Genomic DNA, 24050 nt, shown 5'->3' with positions numbered 1-24050 from the left:
TATTAAATGCAAGTGGTATGCAATATAGACATTTTGAGAATGTCTGAAGAAATATCTAAAATGTAGAAGAATATTAAGAGGAAAAGTACAAAATATGTGGGTAGAACAGGATGAAGGGGAGCCTTCCTGAGGGGACCATAGTTGTGAGCAAAGGCAAGAAGATGGGGATAAAGATACCATGTGCCTGTATTTTTTCAACAAAAGCAAAAGGTATCTGTTATAGAGAAGGGGCTAGATTTTGTAAACAAACAAGCCAAGCAAAACTTAGAAATGACTGTTCATTAGAGGGAGGCCAACTCTGCCCAAGCCAGAGGAGTGAGACTATAATTCAGAAGGAGAGGGGCGTGTATTTGAGGAGGATCCAGCCTGAAGATAAGTGTCCAGAAGTGGCAGTAACTCATAGGAGGGCACAGTGTATGTTGACTCTGAGAGATTTGAGGAGAATGTACTTAGGGGGTCAGGTAGGGGAACACCAATGTGTGTGGGGGTGGGGTGGGGAGGATGATATTGTACAAAAACGTAGTGCAGAATAAGTAGTGATAAAGAACCAGGAAAATGCTGAAATCAGTACACCAAAGTCAACTACCATGACTATACAGGACTATACAAGTATACCAAGACTACACAACACAAAGAGAGCAACTGTTGTTGGGACAGAATTCTGGAGATGCTGGGACAGTGGAGCTAAGTGACTAGGAGATAAGCTTCAGATGAAAGATGGAAAAACAAACCATCTCTCATCCCTCATAGCTTTCCATCTATTTTATGTGGTATACCAGGCACTTTCTGTATATCACCAAGTTTTTTACATCTATTATCTAATTTCACCCCGACAAAAATTATATAAATTATCATTATCTTCTGTATCTGATAAGTAATGTTTTGGTTACTCATGATATAAAGGCCAGATTTGAATATATAAGGATTTATTCTTTCAGGTTAAAGAAGCTTACAGCAAGATAGTCCAGGGCTGGTATGGAGGTTCTTCAGAGTTGGGACCCTGATTCTGGGAAAGATTGAGGGCAGGAGGAGAAGAGGGAGACAGAGAATGAGATGGTTGGAGCACATCACTAACTCAATGGACATGAGTTTGAGAAAACTCTGGGAGATATTGAAAGATAGGGAAGCCTGGCACGCTGCAGTCCACGGGGTTGCAGAGTCAGATATGACTTAGAGACTAAACAACAGCAACAACAGAGATATCAGGGATCCAAGGTCCTCCATCTTTCTGTTTTGTCATTCTCAGTGCATTTCTTTTTCCTCTCACACATCTCATGGTCCAGGATGGCTGTTTAAGATCTAGTCATCACACCTACATTCTGGGCAACAGAAAGGAAAGAAAGGTGGAAAGACAAAGAGCTTATTTCCCAACCAAACTAGCTCTTTATAAGCAGCTTCTCTACAAGTTGCACACAATATTTTTTATTTCCATCTTGTGTTGTGTGCATGCTTAGTCACTCAGTCATGTCTGACTCTTTGTGACCCCATGGACTGTAGCCCACCGGGCTCCTCTGTCCATGGGGATTCTCCAGGCAGGATTACTGGAGTGGGTTGCCATGCCCTCCTCCAGGGGATCTTCGCAACCCAGGGATTGAACTCAGGTTTCCCACTCTGAAGGTAGATTCTATCATCTGAACCACCAGGGAAGCTCAAGAATATTGGAGTGGGTAGCCTATCCCTTCTCCAGGGGATCTTCCTGACTCAGTAATCAAACTGGGGTCTCCTGCATTACAGACAGATTCTTTACCAGCTGAGCTGCCAGGAAAGCCCATTTCCATCTTGTTGGCCAGATATTAGTCACTGGGCTGCTTCTAGCTGCAAAGGGGCCGGGTCTTTTAGCCTTGCATATTTATGCCCAAGAAAAATCAGAGTCTACCTCTAAGGATGAAAGGGAGAGTGGGTATATGATGGCATGCAGCATTACTGCATTTTTGCTGCATGCCTTTTGCATGTGAGGCTTGAGTAGATCAACCGGCCTAAAATCATGTGTTGAATATTAAGCAACAGAACTAGGTCTCAAATTCAGAATATTTGACTCTGAATCTTCAAAGAGAACACAGGTGAGAAGGAGAACAAAGGATAAAGTGTGGGGAAAAGTTTATCAGAGCATTTTACTTGGACCTTGGGGTGAATTAGGGAGACAGAGACACAGAGAAGACTGCAGCCTGGCTCCTAATAGGGGCTCAGTAAATAGGAAGTGAATGCAAAATAAAATTCTGCAGGCAATTAAGCAGTGATTTAAAAGTCAGCAGAATCCATTGAGTTAAGTGAGCTGAGAGAGAGTCATCTTAGTCATTCACTGTTTATATGCCGAGTTCTCTCCCACTCTAATGGGATAATTCATGTTAGAGGTGGTTGGAAGGCCAGAGTTAGAAATGACTTAGAGAGGGTCTTACAAGACCTTCAAGCCCTTCAGCTTAGAGAAGAAGGAATGAGGATGCCACCGACTTTGTATGCTGGGCTGCTGGGATTTTGGGGTAGGGGAGGGTAGGAGAGAAGGGCAGGCAGAGTGCATTAGTTTGCTGTTGCTGCCAAAGCAAAATACCACAGGCTAGGTGGCTTCAGCCAACAGAAGTTTATTTCTCACAGTTCTGGTGGCTGGAAGTTCAAGACAGAGGTGTCGGTAGGGTTAGTTTCTGGTCAAGTCTCTCTCCTTGTCTTTCAGATGACTGCTTTCCCACTATGTCCTCATTTGGCCTTTTCTCTGTATATGTGCATCCTTGCTGTCTTTTCTTCCAAGGACATCAGTCCTATTGGATTAGGGTCCTTGCTTATGACCTTATTTAATCTCAGTTACCTCCATAAAGGCTCTGTCTCCAGATGCATTCACATTCTGAGGTACTGGGAGTTAATAGGAGGACTTATAGGAAGGCACAATTCAGTCCATAACAGAGAAGGAGGAAAAAGACAAGAGAAAGAGGCGAATATGAGAATCCCAAAATATTGGTGTTTGAAGATAAGCTCTCCCCAGTCCTTCGGTGGTGGCTGTGGAGAGTTAAGAAGGGAAAGCGTCATGGAAACTGCCTAGTAGTGGCAGAGAGCCCAACAGGGGGCATGCTGCAGTCACCCTCTGTCACAGTCTTCCCAAGTTCTAATCCACCCCTAGTATCAGGGCTCCCTTCTCTCAACCACTAACTCTTTCCTTCTCACCTAATCTTCCGTCACTCCTCAGAGTGCGGTGACCCCTAATACCTTATTGTTCATCTGGGAGCATATAGTAGAAAAGCAATAAACTTGGGTATCAGATAGAGCTATATAGTTTGGACTTCATTTCCCTACTTACTTGACCCCATGCATATCTTCATGCTTAAAGGTAACCATTCAAGAAACTTAAATGCTTAAAAGAAACCATTCCATTGAATTGGTTGGATCATTCCCAGCTGAACCTTGTCTCTGTAAAAGAATATTAGAAGCTTTGGGTGGAGAGATAGGTGTAATTTTGAATTCTGGTACCTGCAGTGAGTAACTATGTAGACAGTTCACCTGATAGCGTGGTGACAAAGGTGACAACCTGGAGGGAATTTACTTCCCACTTCTGTATCTACAAGGGGCACCTCTCTGATTTTTCCATGTCTAGTTGGCCACCTTGAAAAACTCTATCTTTTTTTAGAAGACAATTTTGCATGGTTCTGAACACAGAGTCCAAGTCTTGATCTGCACATTTTATCTCAACGGGCAGATGTTGTTATAAAGCACTTCCTCTAATGCTCTAAACTTTAATTACATTTGAGACTATAAACTCTACTGCTATCTCTCCCATGGCTTCTGCACCAAATTGCAGGAACTTGGCTGCATGGTCATTCTCTTGACCCTGGGTTACCATACTGCCTAGTTTTCTGCTTTGGAGAAGTGTATGGAATATCAGAACTATAGTTGGTTGCAGACAGGAGTAAGGTCCACAAAGTGTTCTAGATGAGGTTACATGAGGAGATGCTGCTGATGGAAATACAGGCTGTGGAAATGCAGTGGAGGCATCCACTCATCCCACATACCCAGACTAGACTCTGTACAAGTGGGGTCATGAGCTACTGTGTGCGAAGTCACTTCAATCATGTCTTACTCTTTGCGACCCTGTGGACTATAGCTGGCCAGGCTCCTCTATCCATGGGATTTTCCAGGCAGCTGGTGATGGTTTTATTTAGAGGATACTCTGGCAGGCTTGGGTTGGTAGCCATCCTTCCACTCATGGTTTTGAAATAAGGATGAGTAAAATAAGCCCCAAGAGTCTTTTTGCTTTCTCCTCTCCACACCACCACCCCCCACCAGTCCCCTGCCCCACCAAGCTCCTGCCTTTCTCAGAAGAAACTTTATCTAGATTCCTTCAGTCCTGCAAGTTTTATGATGCTACTTTAAAGAGGCTCTGGATGTCTGTTGGTTACACACTTGGGATATCTGGTTTATGTTGTCTCTTATGGTCTCTCCACTCTCCTTAGCTTAGAAGTCTGGCAATCATCTATAATGTACAGCGTTATGCATTTCAAAGGTGCTTGCTAGATTTTGTAGCAGGGTGCTTTCAAATGCCCCATCCATGCCCCTTGGGCCTCATCTGCATTCCAGCCAGCCTTATACTGCCAGTGCCTAAGATACATTACCCGTTGGCTCTCTCTGGCGATCAGAGCGCACTTTGCCTGCCATGGCAGCTGGCAGGAAGTGCCTGGAAGTGAGCAGACCCAGACCCAAGCTTCCTTAACCCTCAGCCTCTGAGGCACATGCTGTGCACCGATCCCAGAGATCCTAGCAGGACTAAGCCCGGGTAGCACACTCGTAAAGTGTACATCACCACATCCCTACTGGTTTTCTTCCTTACCCATCTCACTTCCCATTCCCCTACTGATGTTTCCTGAGGTCACATCTAAAGAAAAATTATTTCTCTATTTACAACACTTCTGATGCCAAATGTGTGAAGGACATTTCTCCTCATACCAAGCAATTTCCAACTCACTGGACATCAACTGGGTGTCCTATAATGTAATTCAGTTCTAACAGTGACTACCTGGGGTCCAGGTCAGACCCTACAGGCTGAGGACTCAGTCCCACAAGACTGCCTCCACTTCTGGGGCCAGTTGCAAGCCATGGGTCCTCAGGGTCTCCACACTTCAATCTGACTTGGCTACAAAGTCAGGAATTCCCACAATGATCGCCTCCCCCACCCCCAACTCTAGTTTTGATTGTTTGCTGAAATGGCTCAAAAAATTCATAGAAACATTTACTTACTTTTGCCTGTTTCCTATAAAGGATACAGATGAACATCTAGATGAAGATTCACATAGGACAGAGTCTAGAAGGGTCTAGAGTGCAGGAGTTTCTGTCCCCATAGAGTTGGGGTGCACCCCCTCCTGGCATGTAGATGAGTTCACCAACTTGGAGCCTCTAAAACCCATAGTTAAGGGATTTTTATGGAGCTTCATATTCAAGCTGGTTTTAGAAAAGGCAGAGGAACCAGAGATCAAATTGCCAATATCCAATGGATCATCAAAAAAGCAAGGGAGTTCCAGAAAAACATCTATTTCTGCTTTATTGACTATGCCAAAGCCTTCAACTGTGTGGCTCACAATAAACTGTGGTAAATTCTGAAAGAGATGGGAAGACCAGACCACCTGACCTGCCTCTTGAGAAACCTGTGTGCAGGTCAGGAAGCAACAGTTAGAACTGGACATGGAACAACAGACTGGTTCCAAATAGGAAAAGGGGTACATCAAGGCTGTATATTGTCACCCTGCTCTTTTAACTTATATGCACAGTACATCATGAGAAACACTGGGCTGGAAGAAGCACAAACTGGAATCAAGATTGCCGGGAGAAATATCGATAACCTCAGATATGCAGATGACACCACCCTTATGGCAGAAAGTGAAGAGGAACTAAAGAGGCTCTTGATGAAAGTGAAAGAGGAGAGTGAAAAAGTTGGGTTAAAGCTCAACATTCAGAAAAGTTAGATCATGGCATCCGGTCCCATCACTTCATAGCAAATAGATGGGGAAATAGTGGAAACAGTGGCTGACTTTATTTTTCTGGGTTCCAAAATCACTTCAGATGGTGATTGCAGCCATGAAATTAAAAGACGCTTACTCCTTGGAAGGAAAGTTATGACCAACCTAGATAGCATATTAAAAAGCAGAGACATTACTTTACCAACAAAGGTCCATCTAGTCAAGGCTATAGTTTTTCCAGTGGTCATGTATGGATGTGAGAGTTGGACTGTGAAGAAAGCTGAGCACTGGAAAATTGATGCTTTTGAACTGTGGTGTTGAAGAAGGCTCTTGAGAGTCCCTTGGACTGCAAGGAGATCCAACCAGTCCATTCTAAAGGAGATCAGTCCCGGATGTTCATTGCAAAGACTGATGCGGAGGCTGAAACTCCAATACTTTGGCCACCTCATGCGAAGAGTTGACTCATTGGAAAAGACCCTGATGCTGGGAGGGATTGGAGGCAGGAGGAGAAGGGGACGACAGAGGATGAGATGGCTGGATGGCATCACCAACTCGATGGGCATGAGTTTGAGTAAACTCCGGGAGTTTGTGATGGACAGGGAGGCCTGGCATGCTGCAATTCATGGGGTTGCAGAGTTGGACACAACTGAGAGACTGAACTGAACTGAACTGAACTCATTATGTGTGATTGATTATTGACTCAGTCTCAGCTCTTCTCCCTTCCCAGAAGATGATGGTGGAGCTGAGAGTTCCATGCTTCTAATCCTGGCTTGGCTTTTCTGGTGGCCAGCACCCATCCTGAATCCCCAGGAACCCATCAAGAGTCACCTGATTAGAACAAAAGATGCTCCCATCATCCAGGAAATTTCCAAGGATTTAGGAGCTCTGTGTAAGATTCTCCCAGTGTTCCATCGCTCAGGAAATTACAAGGATTTTAGGGGCTTTGTGTCAAGAACCAGGATCAAAGACTAAATATTAGAGCAAAAGATGTTTCTCGTACTCCTAGCACTCAGGAAATTACAAGGGTTTAGGAGCTCTTTGTCAAGAACTGAGGACAGAGACCAATATACATTTCTTATTATGTCAAAATCTCCTAAATGAATGATTCGCTGGAGTACCTCAGAGTCCCATTGCCAGACATTCGGGGAGGGGGGGGGTGCTTGTGGCACTACCTGGGGGCCACACAGCACAGGGGTCAAGGTCACATCCTTCAGAGCTCGACTGCCCATGGTTCACAGTCTGAGGGTAGCTGTGTGACCTTGGGAAAGTTACTTTACACTGTTTGTGTCTTGCTTTCCTTACTGATAAAAATAAAACAGTAATTCCCATTTCATAGGGATGCTGTGAATATTAAACAAAATATTGCATGAAAAGCACTCACAATAATGTCTGGCACATAATAAGTTGTTAATATGATAGTAATTATCACTATCACCTCAGTCAATGGCACTACCCTTTCCAGCGCTCTTTGATTCAGAAATTTCAAGGTGATTCTTTTTTAAATTGAATTATGGGCTTCCCTGATAGCTCAGTTGGTAAAGAATCCACTTCCAATGAGGGAGACCTGGGTTCAATCCCTGGGTTGGGAAGAGCCCCTGGAGAAGGGAAAGGCTACCCACTCCCAGATTCTGGCCTGGAGAATTCCTTGGACTGTATAGTCCATGGGGTCGCAAGGAGTCGGACATGACTGAGTGACTGTCATTCATTCACTCACTCGCTCTCTTACTCATAGTTGATTTACAATACTGTGTTAGCTTCAGGTGTATAGCAGAGTGATTCTGTTATATATATATATATAATATGTTATATATATATATACACACACACATATATATAAATAAAACATTATTTTCCACTTTAGGTTGCTATAAGATTTTGAATATATTAACAGTTCCTTGTCCTACACAGTAAATCCTTATTGCTTATCTATTTTATACATAGTGATATATATATCTGTTAATCTTATACTCCTAATTTATTCTTTCCCCACCCTTTCCCCTTTGGTCCTTGCAAGTGTGCTGAGTCATATTCGACTCTTTATGATCCCCTGGACTGTAGCGCACCAGACTCTCCTGTTCATGGAATTTTCCAGACAAGAATACAAGGAAATACAAGGGTTGCCATTTCCTCCTCCAGGGGATCTTCCTGACCAAGGGATCAAACCCTTGTTTGATTGCAGCTCCTGCATTGGCAGGCAGATTCTTTACCACTGAACCACCTGGGAAGCCCTTTGGTAACCATACATAATTTTGTTTTTAATGTCTGTGAGTCTGTTTCTGTTTGTAAATAAGTTCATTTTGACTTATTTTTTTAGATTCCACATATAAGTGATATAATATTTGTCTTTATCTGACTTACTATACTTAGTATGATAATCTCTAGGTACACCTGTGTTGCTGCAAAGGGCAATATTTCTATTCTTTTTATGACTGAGTAATATTCCATTGTGTATAATGTACCACATCTTCTTTATCCATTCATCTGCTGATGGACATTTAGGTTGTATCCATGTCTTGGATATTGGGAATAGTACTGCTATAAACATTAGGATTCATGTATCTTTATGAATTAGACTTTTCATCTTTTCCAGATTATATGCCCAGGATGGGATTGCTAGATGATATGGTAATAATTTTTAGTTTTTTAAGGAACCTCTGTACTGTTTTCCATACTGGCTGAGTCAATTTACATTCCCACCAACTGTGTGGGAGGGTTCCCTTTTCTCCATACCATCTCAGCACTTATTATTTGTAGACTTTTTGATGATAGCCACTCTGATTGGTATGAGGTGATACCTCATTACAATTTTGATTTGCATTTCCTTGGTGATTAGTGATGTTGAGCATCATTCCATGTGCCACGGTCATCTGTATGCCTTCTTTGGAGAAATATCTGCTTAGTTCTTCTACCCATTTGTGTAATTGGGTTGTTTGTTTTTTTGATGTTGAGCTGAATGATCAAGGTTGTCCTTAATGCCTCTCCCTCCCCTTAAATCCTCATGACCAAATCTGGTCAACCTGTCCTTTCCATATTGCTCAGATTCACCCAATATGCCCCATACTCTTTGCCAACACCTGTACTCCGTCCTGGATTATAGTGACAGCCTCCTCCCTGACCTCTGCTACTCTGGAGGTCCTCTGATCACCCATTTTTCACATCACAGCCTGAGTGATCTTTCTGAAAAGCAGATTTCATGTCACTTTCCTACCTGAGTTCCCATTTTCCACAGGAGAAAATTCAAGCCCCTACCTTGGCTTGAAGGACCCTACAAAAGCCTCCAGACCTGACCCTGCTGCCCTCCCCACCAGCTCACCTCTCTTTATTCTACTTGCTAGGTGCACATAGTCACCTCCCACTGCCTCAATCTTTCTGCACACACCACGGGGGTTCACATGTTTGTGCTTTTACTCATGTTGGTTGTGCTGCCTGGCATACCTTTTCCATCTCTCTTCATCTGAATACTATTTTCTGAACTCACTTCAGACATCTCCTCCTCCAGGAAGCCTTCCCAGATGCTCAGGCTCAGGCTAGTGCTCCTTGTCTCTTCTGTGTCACTTTGTACACCCCCAAATCACCATATACTACTCTATAGAAGTATTATGTGCTTGATTTTCCAGTTAAATGGCAAGCTCTTTTAAGACAGAATCTGAGTCTAATTCATCGTTTATCTCCAAAATCCAAGAACTTGGCGCTTAATTTGTTCTATGTATTTTTGTGGCAGTGAACAGGGCAGGCGGACAGACAAGCTGGCAGAGAATCCAGTACACAGACAGGGCTTAAAAAGTTGCAGCTAAGTGGGGACAGATAAGCCTCCCTGTCCAGTGCTGTCAGCTCAAGCGCGAGTGACAGTCTCTCCTCCAGCAGCCCTACGGTCGGTCGCTGCCCCCTCGGGGCTCCATTTCGGGTCAAAGCAGTCTCTGGCTCAGTGTCCTGGTGTTCTCTGGGCTGCAGAGATTACTTCCTGTCACCTTGTTGTCGGGCCCAGGAAGCTGTCTCTGCTCTTGGAGGTCGGCGACAGCTCAGGGGCCCACAGAGACAAACCACCGCGTGTCGGCTGGGTCTGCAGGGGAGGTTTATTTGTTTTTTGCTGCTGCGTTTTTCTTTTCTTTTCTTTTTTTTTTTTTTGGCTGCTTGGCGTATAGTATCTCAGCTCCCTGACCTGCAGATCGAACCTGCGCCCATGGCACTGGAAGTGCAGAGTCTTAACCCCTGGACCGCCAGGGACGTCCCTGCAGGGGAGGGTTTGGATAGAAATGTGAGAAATGCAAATCAAGCTTCTCTCCCCGCCTGTGGAGCTCACTGTTTATTGTTCTAGCCTCAGTGCTTAGAAATGTCAGGCTCCGGCTGACTTGTCCCTCCTCTGGCTTCACCGCAGGGGTCAGAAAAGCACTGAGGTTTTGGAAAGTCCTCCTCTCTCGTCTGTCTCTGCAGTTTGGGGACACCACAAACCACTTGTGATTCTGATTTCCACAGGGGCCTTGGGGCTGGGGGTTGGAGTTCAGCAGAGCCTACTTGGTGATGCTGCGGGGACATGAAGGTCATGGGCACTGGATGCCCTGACAGTGTCCGGCCTTGAGGAACTCATCCACTGGAGGGAGCAGGCTTGCCCCCATCAGATGTGGCCATGGCCTTGGCCTTTCCACTGCTAGGGCCTTTACCTGATCTGGGGCTCCAGTTCAGACACTTGAGGTCTGGTATTATGATTTCTTATTCATTTTTCCTTGAAAACATTTATTGGGGTCCCCTATGTTTTAGGCAACTGGAAGATAAAGTACTCTCCATTCCCTCAGGAAGTCACGGTTGGGAAGAGACAGACAGAAGTAACAAGAGGTCATACCTAACAGACCTAGTACAGGACTCCTTGTGAGCACAGAGGAGGGAGTGACAGACTCTGCTTGTCAAGAGAAGCGCTGACCTGGACCAGCTCCTGGAGTAGGAGCAGGAATTCACCGGGGGGCCGTGCCGTCTGTGGTGCCCAGAGCCAGCCCATCACTGCCCTCACTAAGCAGCAGTTCTCCATTCCTGCCCTTTCCTAGACTCCTGTGACACTCAGCAGTTCTCACGTGGTGGGAACGCCCCTATTAACTCTTCACCTGCAGCTCACAGCCTTCACAGTCCACTACAACCCTTTTCTTTCTTCGGACTACTTCAGCTGCAGAGTTCTTCTGAAAGACTACTCCAACCTGGATCAGAGTTCAAGTTGGTCCTCAGCTTAAAATACATCAGACCCATCCTCAGTGAAGACTGAGACAGTAGCCAGAAGCCACTATGCCCCAGAGTCTCTGATACAAAAGCTGCATTCGCTCCTCTTGACTCCCAAAGGTCTAGAGCATCAGCAGGGCTGCAGATAAAGGGAGCCCGACATCTTTAAACCCCTTGCAGCCCAGGGGGGCTGCTCTGTGGACGTGGATGGTGAAATGAACACTCTGAGAGCTGAGCTCCGGCTTCACGTGGACTGTCAGAAGGAGCTGGAGAAGCCAGCCAGGGCTGTAATTAACAGGACCTATAATTGTGGCATAAATAAGAGCCCAGGCACTGACAACTATTGTTATTGAAGTGTCATGTTTTGAATGCAAAAGTACAGTTTAAAATGTGGAGAAGCTGGGTGATATTAATGTATGCAAATATGCTTTAATTAGCACACGGCAGCCAGTGGCTTAAGGTAAAGGACTTGATTTAAATGCTTAAGCAAATATTATAATGGCTCCTATGACAGGTGACAAAAATGGTAAATGACACTGCAAACACCACCAGGAAATATCGATTCCCAGAACCGCCCCACCCCCACTCCGTGCGTACAATGTTAATGGAAGTAAAACCAGTAGTTCCCAGAATGGGTATCCTCCAGACTGATCTCTGGGACATCTAGGTCTCTCAGAGGGCAAGTCCAATGAGGTATGAATGGAGCAACGACGACGTCTGACTGAAATGGTCTGTTGGCCGGATGTCTCCCCCGCGGACCTTCCGCCATCTGAGAGCAGCAGTCATGCTGACTCACCCTACAGATTCATCCCTCCATTCCTGGCCCCTGGATTTGTGCCCTGTAGCACTCAATATACAGTTGTTGAGATGAACTTTGTATCTTTACCTCTAGAACATCAATATTCAGTGAGGAAATCTGACAACCACTGATGGATCGCAAGGTCCACGCCCTCTCTGGCACCTGGGCAATCCTGTCTTCTTAAATGTACAGATGATCTCTACGACCCTGTGATTTTTGGCAGGAATCCCAGCTGCTACATTCTCAGCAAGAAGAATGGATCACTGCTGTGTCCTCCTGTAGAGAATGTGTGTTCATTAGCAGATGTCTTAATTTTATATATTAGCAAGGGCAGATCTTGAGAGGCCTGGGTCCTTGCTATGATACTCAATATTATTAAATTCAAATATGCTTATGGGAAATAAAATTGATTATTACTCTTTACTAAGCAGGCATTATTTCAATGAGGGTAGAAAGAGTTAGTCCAAAAAATAATGTTCAGAGTTGATGGAAGATATATAAATAGAATCTCAGTCTATAAAATTTACCAATCCATAATGCTAAAGACATTGTAATATCCAGTGATGCTATAAGAAAAAAATGTATAGTAATTTTATGTCAGATTCTGTGTGAGAGAAGAGAAACCATGCTTTTGGGGATGATACATCTATAATCTTTTGAAATCACACCATCCTGTTAATGCTTTCCTCAAAGTCAAAAGAATATAGGGCCAAATGAATAGTGGCCCTGACTGACTGTACATGAATTTAGTAACTGTTAGTGTTCCATGATACTGGTTGGGGCATAGACTTGGGTTACTGTGGTATTGAATGGTTTGCCTTGGAAACAAACAGAGATCATTCTGTCATTTTTGAGATTGCATCCAAGTACTGCATTTCGGACTCTTTTGTTGACTATGAAGGCTACTCCATTTCTTCTAAGGGATTCTTGCCCACAGTAGTAGATATAATGGTCATCTGAATTAAATTCACCCATGCCAGTCCATTGTAGTTCGCTGATTCCTAAAATGTTAATGTTCACTCTAGTCGTGTTTGACCACTTTCAATTTGCCTTAACTTTCCAGGTTCCTATGCAATATTGCTCTTTACAGCATTGGACTTTACTTCCATCACCAGTCACATCCACAACTGGGTGTTGTTTTTGCTTTGGCTCCATCTCTTCATTCTTTCTGGAGTTATTTCTCTACTGATCTCCAGTAGCATATTGGGCACCTACTGACCTGGGGAATTCAACTTTCAGTGTTCTATCTTTTTGCCTTTTCATACTGTTCAAGGGGTTCTCAAGGCAAGAATACTGAAGTTTGCCATTCCCTTCTCCAGTGGACCACATTTTGTCAGAACTCTCCAACATGACCCATCCATCTTGGGTGGCCCTACACAGCATGGCTTATAGTTTCATTGAGTTAGACAAGGTTGTGGTCTGTATGATCAGATTGGTTAGTTTCCTGTGATTGTGGTTTTCAGTCTGTCTGCCCTGATGGAGAAGGGTAAGAGGCTTATGGAAGCTTCCTGATGGGAGAGCCTGACTGAGAGGGAAACTGGGTCTTGTTCTGATGGGCGGGGCTATGTTCAGTAAATCTTTAATCCAATTTTCTGTTGATGGGTGGGGCTGTGTTCCCTCCCCGTTATTTACCTGCGGCCAAACTGTGGTGGAGGTAATGAAGACAATGGCGACTTCCTTCAAAAGGTCCCATGCGTGCACTGCTACACTTGATGCGCCCAGCCCTGCAGCAGGCCACTGCCAACCCACGCCTCTGCCGGAGATTCCTGGACACTCATGGGAAAGTCTGGGTCAGTCTCTTCTGGGGTCACTGCTCCTTTCTCCTGGGTCCTGGTGCGCACAAGGTTCTGTTTGTGCCCTCCTAGAGTCTGTTTCCCCAGTCCTGTGTAAGATCTGGCGGCTCTATGGCGGGGTTAATGGCGACCTCCTCCAAGAGGGCTTATGCTCTACCCAAGTCTGCTGCATCCGGAGCCCCTGGGGCAATCCACTGCTGACCCACACCTCCACAGGAGACGCTCAGACACAGTTCTGTTCCAAATAGGAAAAGGAGTACGTCAAGGCTGTGTACTGTCACCCTGCTTATTTAACTTACATGCAGAGTACATCATGAGAAACGCTGGGCTGGCAGAACCACAAGCTGGAATCAAGATTGCCAGGAGAAATATCAATAACCTCAGATATGCAAATGACATCACCCTTATGGCAGAAAGCAAAGAGGAACTAAAGAGCCTCTTGATGAAAGTGAAAGAGGAGAGTGAAAAAGTTGGCTTAAAGCCCAACATTCAGAAAACTAAGTTCATGGCATCTGGTCCCATCACTTCATGGCAAATAGATGTGGAAACAGTGAAAACAGTGGCTGACTTTATTTTTGGGGGGCTCCAAAATCAGTGCAGATGGTGATTGCAACCATGAAATTAAAAGACGCTTGCTTCTTGGAAGGAAAGCTATGACCAACCTAGATAGCATATTAAAAAGTGGAGACATTACTTTGCCAACAAAGGTCCATCTAGTTAAAGCTATGGTTTTCCCAGTAGTCATGTATCAATGTGAGAGTTGGACTACAAAGAAAGCTGAGCGCTGAAGAATTGATGCTTTTGAACTGTGATGTTGGAGAAGACTCTTGAGAGTCCCTTGGACTGAAAAGAGATCCAGCCAGTCCATCCTAAAGGAAATCAGTCCTGAGTATTCAGAAGGACTGATGCTGAAGCTGAAACTCCAGCATTTTGGCCACCTGATGCAAAGAACTGACTCATTTGAAAAGACCCTGATGCTGGGAAAGATTGAAGTCAGGAGGAGAAGGGGATGACAGAGGATGAGATGGCTGGATGGCATCACTGATTCAATGGACATGAGTTTGAGTAAACTCCAGGAGTTGGCGATGGACAGGGAGGCCTGGTGTGCTGCAGTCCATGGGGTTGCAAAGAGTCAGACACGACTGAGCAACTGAACTGAACTGACTGAATGTTCCGTGTTAATGATCATTAGCAGACAAATGATGTCATTCTTTGAGCACTTACTATTTACTAGGCATTTAATTAACACCACCTCACTTTATCTGCATAATAGCTATACACAGTTGATATTGTAGTTTGTAGATATTTGGAGATGATAGGTAATGTAACTGATAGAGAAACTAAAAATCATTAAGTAGTTTCCCAAAGTCTGGTTTTTTTTGGGGGGGGGGGGGCGGGGAGGGTCAAGGTAATCAGGTTACTACAGGACCACACCTATGCAATAGGTCCAAAGCCTCACTTCACGCCAAGACAACTCTCCAAAGTCTTACAATTAGTAAGCAGTAAAGGTAAATTAAAAATAAAATCCAACCTGACTGTATCTTTCAACTTGTGTTTAGATTACTTCATTTCATTATTGATATGGTTGGATTTACATTAACCATGTTGTTCTTTTCCTGTTGTTCCTTCTATTCTTGGTTCTCTTATTAACTTTTTAATTACTTCTTTTGGATTGCTATTATTATTATCATTATTATTTTAGCATTCCACTTTATCAGCCTTTTCACTATTTTCATTGTATTATTTTTTAGTAGTTGCTCTAAATATTCAAAATTCATAAGTAACCATTCATAGTATAGAGTTAATATTTTACCACTTCAAGTAAAATGAAAAAATACTAGATCCATATAGGTCTCTTTATGTTTTAGTTGTTGTGTATATATCACCTCTGCATACATTGAAAATCCTATCAAATAATGTTATAATTTCCACTTTGAACTTGATCATGGTATCTGGTCATATCGCTTCATGGCAAATAGAAAGGTAGAAGCAGTGGCAGATTTTATCTTCTTGAGCTCCAAAATCAGTGCAGACAGTGACTGCAGTCATGAAATTTCCTTCCTCTTTGGAAGGAAAGCTATGACAAACCTAGACAGTTTATTAAATATAGAGACACTATTGTGCTGAGAAAAGTCTGTATAGTCAAATCCGTGGCTTTTCTAGTAGTCATGTATGGATGTAAGAGTTGGACCATAAAGAAGGCTGAGCACTGAAGAATTGGTGCTTTAGAATTGTGGTGCTGGAGAAGTCTCTTGAGGGTCCCTTGGACAGCAAGGAGATCAAACCTGTCAATCTTAAAGGAAATCAACCCTGACTATTCATTGGAAATCTTGATGCTGAAGCTGAAGCTCCATACTTTGGCCATCTAATGCAAAGAGCTGACTCATTGGAAATGATCTTGACGCTGGGAAAGATTGAAGGCAAAAGGAAAAGGGGGCAGCAGAGGATGACATGGTTAGATAGCATCACCAACTCAACTGACATGAATCTGAGCAAACTGAGAGATAGTGCAGGACAAGGGAGCCCGGTGTGCTGCGGTTCATAGGGTCACAAAGAGTTGGACATGACTTAGCAGCTGAACACAGCAATGACAACTTTCAGTACTTTAAAGAACTTATGAGGAGAAAAACATTCTTTTATTTTTAAAATGTATCTTGAGATATCTTTCTCCAGATTTACTTCCTTTAACAGTTCTTTTATAGCAGGTCTGCTGGTTATGAATTCTCTGAGTTTTCTGTCATCTGAGAATATCTTTGTTTCACATTCATTTATAAAGAATATTTTTGCTGATATAAAATTATGAGTTGACAGTTTACCTTTTAGTGCTTTAAAATGCTGTTCCTAAAAGAAAAATAAAAAACAAATAAAATAAAATGCTGTTCCACTGTCTTCTGGCCTCCATGGTTTCTGGTGAGAAATCCATCATATATTTTAAATAGTTGGTTTTCCTATATATAATATTCTAGTATAGCTACTTTCAGTATCTTTTCTTTATTTCTGATTTTCAGTAGCTTCATTGTTTTGTGTCTAAGCATCATTTTCTATGAATTTGTCTTCTTTAGGACTTTCTGAGGACTGTAGAAGAAGTTTGACTTCTTTAGGGCTTCCTGCCTTCTATAAATCTATGTCTTTCACCAAATTTGGGGAGTTTTCAGTTACTTTCTCTTCAAGCACCCTTTCTCCTCTCCTCACGGGGCAGCAATGACCTTTTCATATCGTCTCACAAGTCTGTGGTGCTCTGTCCTTTTTTTGTTCAATTTTTCTTTCTGTTTCTCAGATTGAGAAATTTCTATTGCTCGACCTTCAAGTTCTATTGAGATCATCCATTGTGATTTTTTCTTTTAATTCAGAATTTTTACTTTTCAGTTCTATATTTTTTATTTGGTTCTTTTTTTTTTTTTGTAATATTTACTTCTTTTTGGAGAACATGCTTTCCATCTTTTACAAGTGTGTTTACTTTTACCTCATGCAAGTTAATTCTAATAATTGCTTTAAAGACTTTAAAGCCTCTGACTGATAATTCCAATATCTGGATCATCTGTAGGTTACTGTCTGATGATATTAGGTCTTTTCCCTTGAGATTAGGTCACATTTTCCTGCTTCTTTGTCTCTCGAGTAATTTTGGATTGCATCTTGGATGGTATAAATGCTATATTGTGCGTACTCTATAATGATTAAAACTCTCTAGAGAGGGTTGATTTATTTTTATTTGTTCTATTTTAGCTTAGATCAGTCAGGCTCAGATTGTAAGTTTTGTCTTACCTTCTTTGGATGGTGATTCATATTTCATCTTTTTCTCAAAACCCTTGTTATACAGTCCCATTTATGTGCAGTTTGGAGTGTCCTGGGATGTGTGTGTGTTCATACACAGAATTATAAGATTTTCTTCTTTAGCACTCTCCTCTCCAATTTTCTCTTCACATTCTCCAGTTCCAAGAAAGTGGTGTTTCAGGGTTCATCTTCACATGCCACCAGTGGGGTATAACTCCATGTGTGGGGGCACACTCAGGGCAAAGTGCGAGAAGAAAGGGAAAGACAATGTTCATCTTATCTTCAGATGGTTTTCATCTCATAGTGTTAATTTATCTTTGCAATCTGCTTCTTGTGATTTACTTTAGGGTCTTCAGAGAGTTGCTTTTCCTACTTAGTTCACAGTTTTAAGCTATAACCAGTGAGAGAGAGAGAGAGACTTTCCCAGGCTTGCTGCATTTTGGAATGTCCTTACAGTAAAGGTAGGGTTTGAACCCAAGATTGTTTCATCATAAATCTTCCATTTTTTCACATATCACAAGTTTATGCTTTTAAAATACATGACTACCAAGTTAGCCAGAAAATTATCCATGAAGCTTCATTTGCTTTCTCTACTTTGTACACAGTATTTTTTATTGTGTTAAGGAGGCAGAACCAACAGAGGCCAGCAGTTAGTTTATCTTTACAATAGAAACTAATTGCATGATGATTTGCTCACTTACTCAACAACTGGCTTCTCTCATGGATGACACCACCACTCTCCCACCCCTCACCCAAGCAGCACACAACTGTCCTGAGAATCCTTGATTTGTTTGTCTTTTATGGCTATGGCCAGAGGCCAAGAAGAACCTGAGGGAAAAAAAATGAAGGGAATAGGAGTGGAGTAATTGCAGAACCAAGTGCAAACAAACCCTTCCTTTCATATTTCATTCTGTAAAAGAAGCACAAGAAATGCAAACAAGTGAAGTAAATTCCCCCAAGGGAAATGGATTTAATTATAGAACAATCCTGCCAAAAAATCTGAAAAGTGATTAATACCAGTACATTGAGCCTCAGACACACACACACACACACACACACACACACACACACACACAAGGGACTGCGGAAGACAGATGAGCAAGCAAGAGAAAGAAGAGAGGGTCCTGTATATTTATAATTCATAGTTTCAGGGGCAGTGCTCCATTTTGAGTATAAGCATGTACTTTTGTGTGTTTGTAGGTTTTCTTTTTTTTTTCCTCTTAAAATTCTATACAGAATAGTTCTGAACTGCACATATTTTACTGTTTCAATTAGCAAAGATTACTATTTGTTTTTCTTTCTTTCTAAGCACTGAGGCAGTAATTACACCCGTGATGAGAGAGTTTTGCAGGCCACTTTCTCAATTTGTAGGCAGTCCCTGAACAAAATACAATAATAAACCATTATGAAATAAAGTTGGCTCATTGCAGAAGACTGGCCTCTCCTAACAGACAGGTCATTAAAGGTGGACTGTGGAAGAGGATCAGCAAGCAGCCATCATAAATGTTTCATCAGGCAAATTAGCAAAACAATTACTACTCAATGGTGGGAGAAAGTCCTTTCCGATAACTTCCCAAACACCACCATAATTGGGGAAATCTCAGCTGCTGTGCAGCTTGTTACCTGAATGGGCACTCAGCCCTGCTATGTGGGACCAGGTGTATTCTGTAGAGAGGTTTTCCATGAGGTTCAGAGGCCCTGATGGGGTGTGAACATGTAAGGTGGGTGTATGCTCCTTACTCTTGTGGCTCTCTGAAGTTTGTGACAGAAACATGGAAGAGGGTGTGGTTAGAAATATTTCCTCCAAGACTATGGTTACAGAACATTCAGAAGCCAGCTTCTATGGTTCTGAGATCTGAATAAGATGAGGAATATTTTCACCACTAGGGCTTATCTTTCAGGGGTGAGATTTGAGCACGCATTTTTTTTAAAACTTGCAGATAAAAAATAAACTTCATCTTTCTTCACAGTTTATAAGACACTTTCACAAGCATCATTTCATCTGATCTTCACCACAATTTTGGGGGTGGATGATTATTATTCTCATTTTACACCCTGATGAGCTGAAGCTCTCAAAGGAATAAGAGTCTCACCAAAGATTAAGCAGTGAGTTAAATGAAACAGTCAGGGATTTTGACTCTGCTCTTCTCATAATTAAAAACACACCTCTTTGCATTGTCCCATCCACTGCTCAGCTTGTCTTGCAGAATGAAAACCTGTGTGGGTCCTGTGTCCTTCACAGACTGCAAACTCCAGCCAGTAAGGGATTAAATTGATCACACTTCTCCTCCTGCGTCACACCTGGGACCTACCCTGGTCCTCGTGTTTGCATGTAGCAAATTCTTTGTGAATCTAGGTTAATTGAGGACTGGTAGGGAGAATGGAAATCAGGGGCCACCAACCTCCAGTACAGTGACTGGTAACAATATATCGTGGGTGCTGCACGTTTGAGGAAAGAATGAATAAACATATTGAGCAGCAGCCATGTGGGGCAAGTATGAAGTGTGGGGTGAGGGAGGGAGGGGAAATAAGAATAAATGTTGGCACTGGCAAGGGGTTCATGGAACATGGAGAGAATGAAGCTCTGGGAGGGAGGGGCAGAAGCACATGAAGAGGTCAAGCTTCAGGCTCTTCACCTTGGCCACAGTGGGAAAACTGAGTAATGAAGGATTCTTCTGACAAAAGGAGGATGCTGGGGGACAGCCCCTCCATGCCCTGGTGTGTGACCTTGACTTTCAAGCCTAGAGGTCTTAGAAGTGATCTCAGATCAGCTCCTCTTCCATCCACTTCCTCTGTCCCCTATATTTTTATGTCTTGAGTGCTCACCTTGTCTGTAGGCATGGCAACAGATTCAAAAGCAAATGCCATCCCCGAACATATGGGCCACACAGACTCTATGAGGAGGCATCTGGGATTCAGCTCATCCTTTCCTGATTCTGTAGGGAGAAGTCAGCCTTCTCCATGTACACAAGTGATGCCTTAAATCCCTGAGCTTGGTAATTCTGCTGGGAGTAAGACATTCAGAGGCCAAGAAATCCTTTCAACAGCTGCTTGTGCAGAGTTCTCATAAAAAAATAGAAATCATGAACTTAGCTACACATTATCAAACCAATGAGCCCTGACTACAAATTACTAATTTAATCAGGTTGCCTTCAACATCACAGTTATCCAAGTCTATGCCCCAACCACTAATGCCAAACAAGTTGAAGTTGAATGGTTCTGTGAAGACCTACAAGACCTTCTAGAATTAACACCAAGAATAGATGTCATTTTCATCATAGGGGACTGAAATGCGAAAGTAGGAAGTCAAGAGATACCTGGAATAACAGGTAAGTTTGGCCTTGGAGTACCAAATGAATCAGGGCAAAGGCTAACAGAGTTTTGCCAAGAAAACACACTGGTCATAGCAAACACCCTCTTCCAACAACACAAGAGATGACTTTACACATGGACATCACCACATGGTCACTACCAAATTCAGATTGATTATATTCTTTGTAACTGAAGATGGAGAAGCTCTACATAGTCAGCAAAAACAAGACTGGGTGCTGATTGTGGCTCAGATCATGAGCTCCTTATTGCAAAATTCAGACTTAAATTGAATCATGTACAGAAAACCACTAAGCCATTCAGGTATGACCTAAATAAAATCCTTTGTGATTATACAGTAGACATGAAAAATAGATTAAAGGGATTAGATCAGATAGACACAGTACCTGAAGAATTACAGATGGAAGTTCCTAACATTGTACAGGAGGCAGTTATCAAAACCCTTCCCCAAAAAGAAATGCAAAATGGCAAAATGGTTGTCTGAGGAGGCTTTTCGAATAACAGAAAAAAAGTGAAGCAGAAGGCAAAGAAGAAAAGGAAAGATATACCCATTTGAACACAGAGTTCCAGAGAATAGCAATGAGAGATAAGAAAAGTTTTTTAAGTGAACAATGCAAAGAAATAGAGGAAAACAATAGAATGATAGACTAGAAATCTCTTCAAGAAAATGAGACATACCAAATGAACACTTCATGCAAAGATGAGCACAATAAAGGACAGAAATGGTATGGACTTAACAAAAGCAGAAGATAATAAGAAGAGGTGTCAAAAATACACAGAAGAACTGTACAAAAAAGATCCTAATGACCCAGATAACCATGATGGTGTGATCACTTACCTAGAGCCAGACAGCCTGAATTGTGAAGTCCAGTGGGGCTTAGGAGGCATCACAACAAACAATGCTAGTGGAGGTGATGGAATTCCAGTTGTGCTATTTCAGATCCTAAAAGATGATGCTGTGAAAGTGCTGCACTCAATATGCCAGTAAATTTGGAAAACTCAGCAGTGGCCACAGGACTGGAAAAGATCAGTTTTCATTCCAATCCCAAAGAAAGGCAATGCCAAAGAATTTTCAAACTACCATACAACTGCACTCATCTCACATGCTAGTAAAGTAATGATCAAAATTCTCCAAGCCAGACTTCAACAGTACATGAACTGTGAATTTCCAGATGTTCAAGCTGGATTTAGAAAAGGCAGAGGAACCAGAGATCAAATTGTCAACATCCACTGGATCATCAAAAAAGCAAGAGAGTTCCAAAATATCTACTTCTGCTTTATTGACTATGCCAAATTCTTTGACTATGTGAATCACAACAAACTGTGGAAAATTCTTAAAGAGATGGAAATACCAGACCACCTGACCTGCCTCTTGAGAAATCTATATGCAGGTCAGGAAGCAACAGTTAGAACTGGACATGGAACAACAGACTGGTTTCAAATAGGGAAAGGAATATGTCAGGACTGTATATTGTCACCCTGCTTATTTAACTTATATGCAGAGTACATCATAAGAAATGGTGGGCTGGATGAAGCACAAGCTGTAATCTAGATTTCCGGGAAAAATAATAACCTTAGATATGCAGATGACACCAACCTTATGGCAGAAATTGAAGAACTAAAGAGCCTCTGGATAAAAGTGAAAGAGGAGAGTGAAAAAGTTGGCTTAAAACTCAACATTCAGAAAACTAAGATTATGGCGTCTGGTCCCATCACTTCAGGGCAAATAGATGGGGAAACACTGGAAACAAGGACAGACTTTATTTTTGGGGGCTTCAAAATCACTGCAACCGTGAAATTAAAAGATGCTTGCTCCTTGGAAGAAAAGTTATGACCAACCTAGATGGCATATTAAAAAGCAGAGACATTACTTTGCCAATGAAGGTCCATCTAGTCAAAGCTATGGTTTTTCCAGTAGTCATGTATGGGTGTGAGAGTTGGACTATAAAGAAAGCTGAGCACCAAAGAATTGATGCTTTTGAACTGTGGTGTTGGAGAAGACTCTTGAGAGTCCCTTGAACTGCAAGGAGATCCAACCAGCCCATCCTAAAGGAAATCAGTCCCAAATATTCATTGGAAGGACTGCTGTTAAGCTGAAACTCCAATACTTGGGCCACCTGATGTGAAGAGCTGACTCATTTGAAAAGACTTTAATGTTGGAAAAGATTGAAGGCAGGAGGAGAAGGGGATGACAGAGGTTGAGATGGTTGGATGGCATCACTGACTCAATGGACGTAGTTTGTGTAAGCTCCAGGAGTTGGTGATGGGCAGGGAAGCCTGGCATGCTGCAGACCATGGGGTCACAAAGAGTTGGACATGACTGAGCGACTGTACTGAACTGAGAAATTTGTACACAAGTCAAGAAGAAACGGAACTGAACATGGAACAACAGACTAATTCAAAATTGGGAAAGGAGTTGTCAAGGCTGTATATTGTCACCCTGCTTATTTAACTTACATGCAGAGTACATCATGCAAAATTTTGGGCTGGATGTATCACAAACTGGAATCAAGATTGTTGGGAGAAGTATCAATAACCTCAGATATGCAGATGATACCACCCTTTTGGCAGAAAGTGAAGAGGATTTAAAGAGCCTCTTGATGAAGGTGAAACATGAGAGTGAAAAAACTGGCTTAAAACTCAACATTCAAAAATGAACATCATGGCATTTGGTGCCATCACTTCACAACAAATAGTTGGGGAAACAATGTAAACAGAGACAGACTATTTTCTTGTGCTTCAAAAGCACTGTTGATGTTGACTGCTGTCATGAAATTAAAAGATGCTTGCTCCTTGGAAGAAAAGCAATGACAAACCTAGACAATGTATTAAAAAGTAGAGACATTACTTTGTTGACAAAAGTCAGTATAGTGACAGCTATGGTTTCTCCAGTAGTTATGTACAGATGTGAGAGTTGGACAATAAAAGAGGCTGTCTGCAAAGAACTGACGCTTTTGAACTGTGGTGCTTTCAAAGACTCTTGAGAGTCCCTTTGACTGCAAGGAGATCAAACCAGTTAATCCTAAAGGAAATCAGTCCTGAATACTCATTGGAAGGACTGATGCTGAATCTCCAATACTTTGGCCACCTGATGCAAAGAGCTGACTCATTGGAAAAGACCCTGATGCTGGGAGAAATTGAAATCAGGAGGAAAAGGGGACAACAGAGAATGAGATTGTTAGATGGCATCACTGACTCAATGGACATGAGTTTGACAGATTCCAA

The sequence above is a fragment of the Odocoileus virginianus genome, chromosome 10, assembly GCF_023699985.2.
Source record: "Odocoileus virginianus isolate 20LAN1187 ecotype Illinois chromosome 10, Ovbor_1.2, whole genome shotgun sequence".
NCBI lineage: Eukaryota > Metazoa > Chordata > Mammalia > Artiodactyla > Cervidae > Odocoileus > Odocoileus virginianus.
This window is presented reverse-complemented; position numbering follows the sequence as displayed.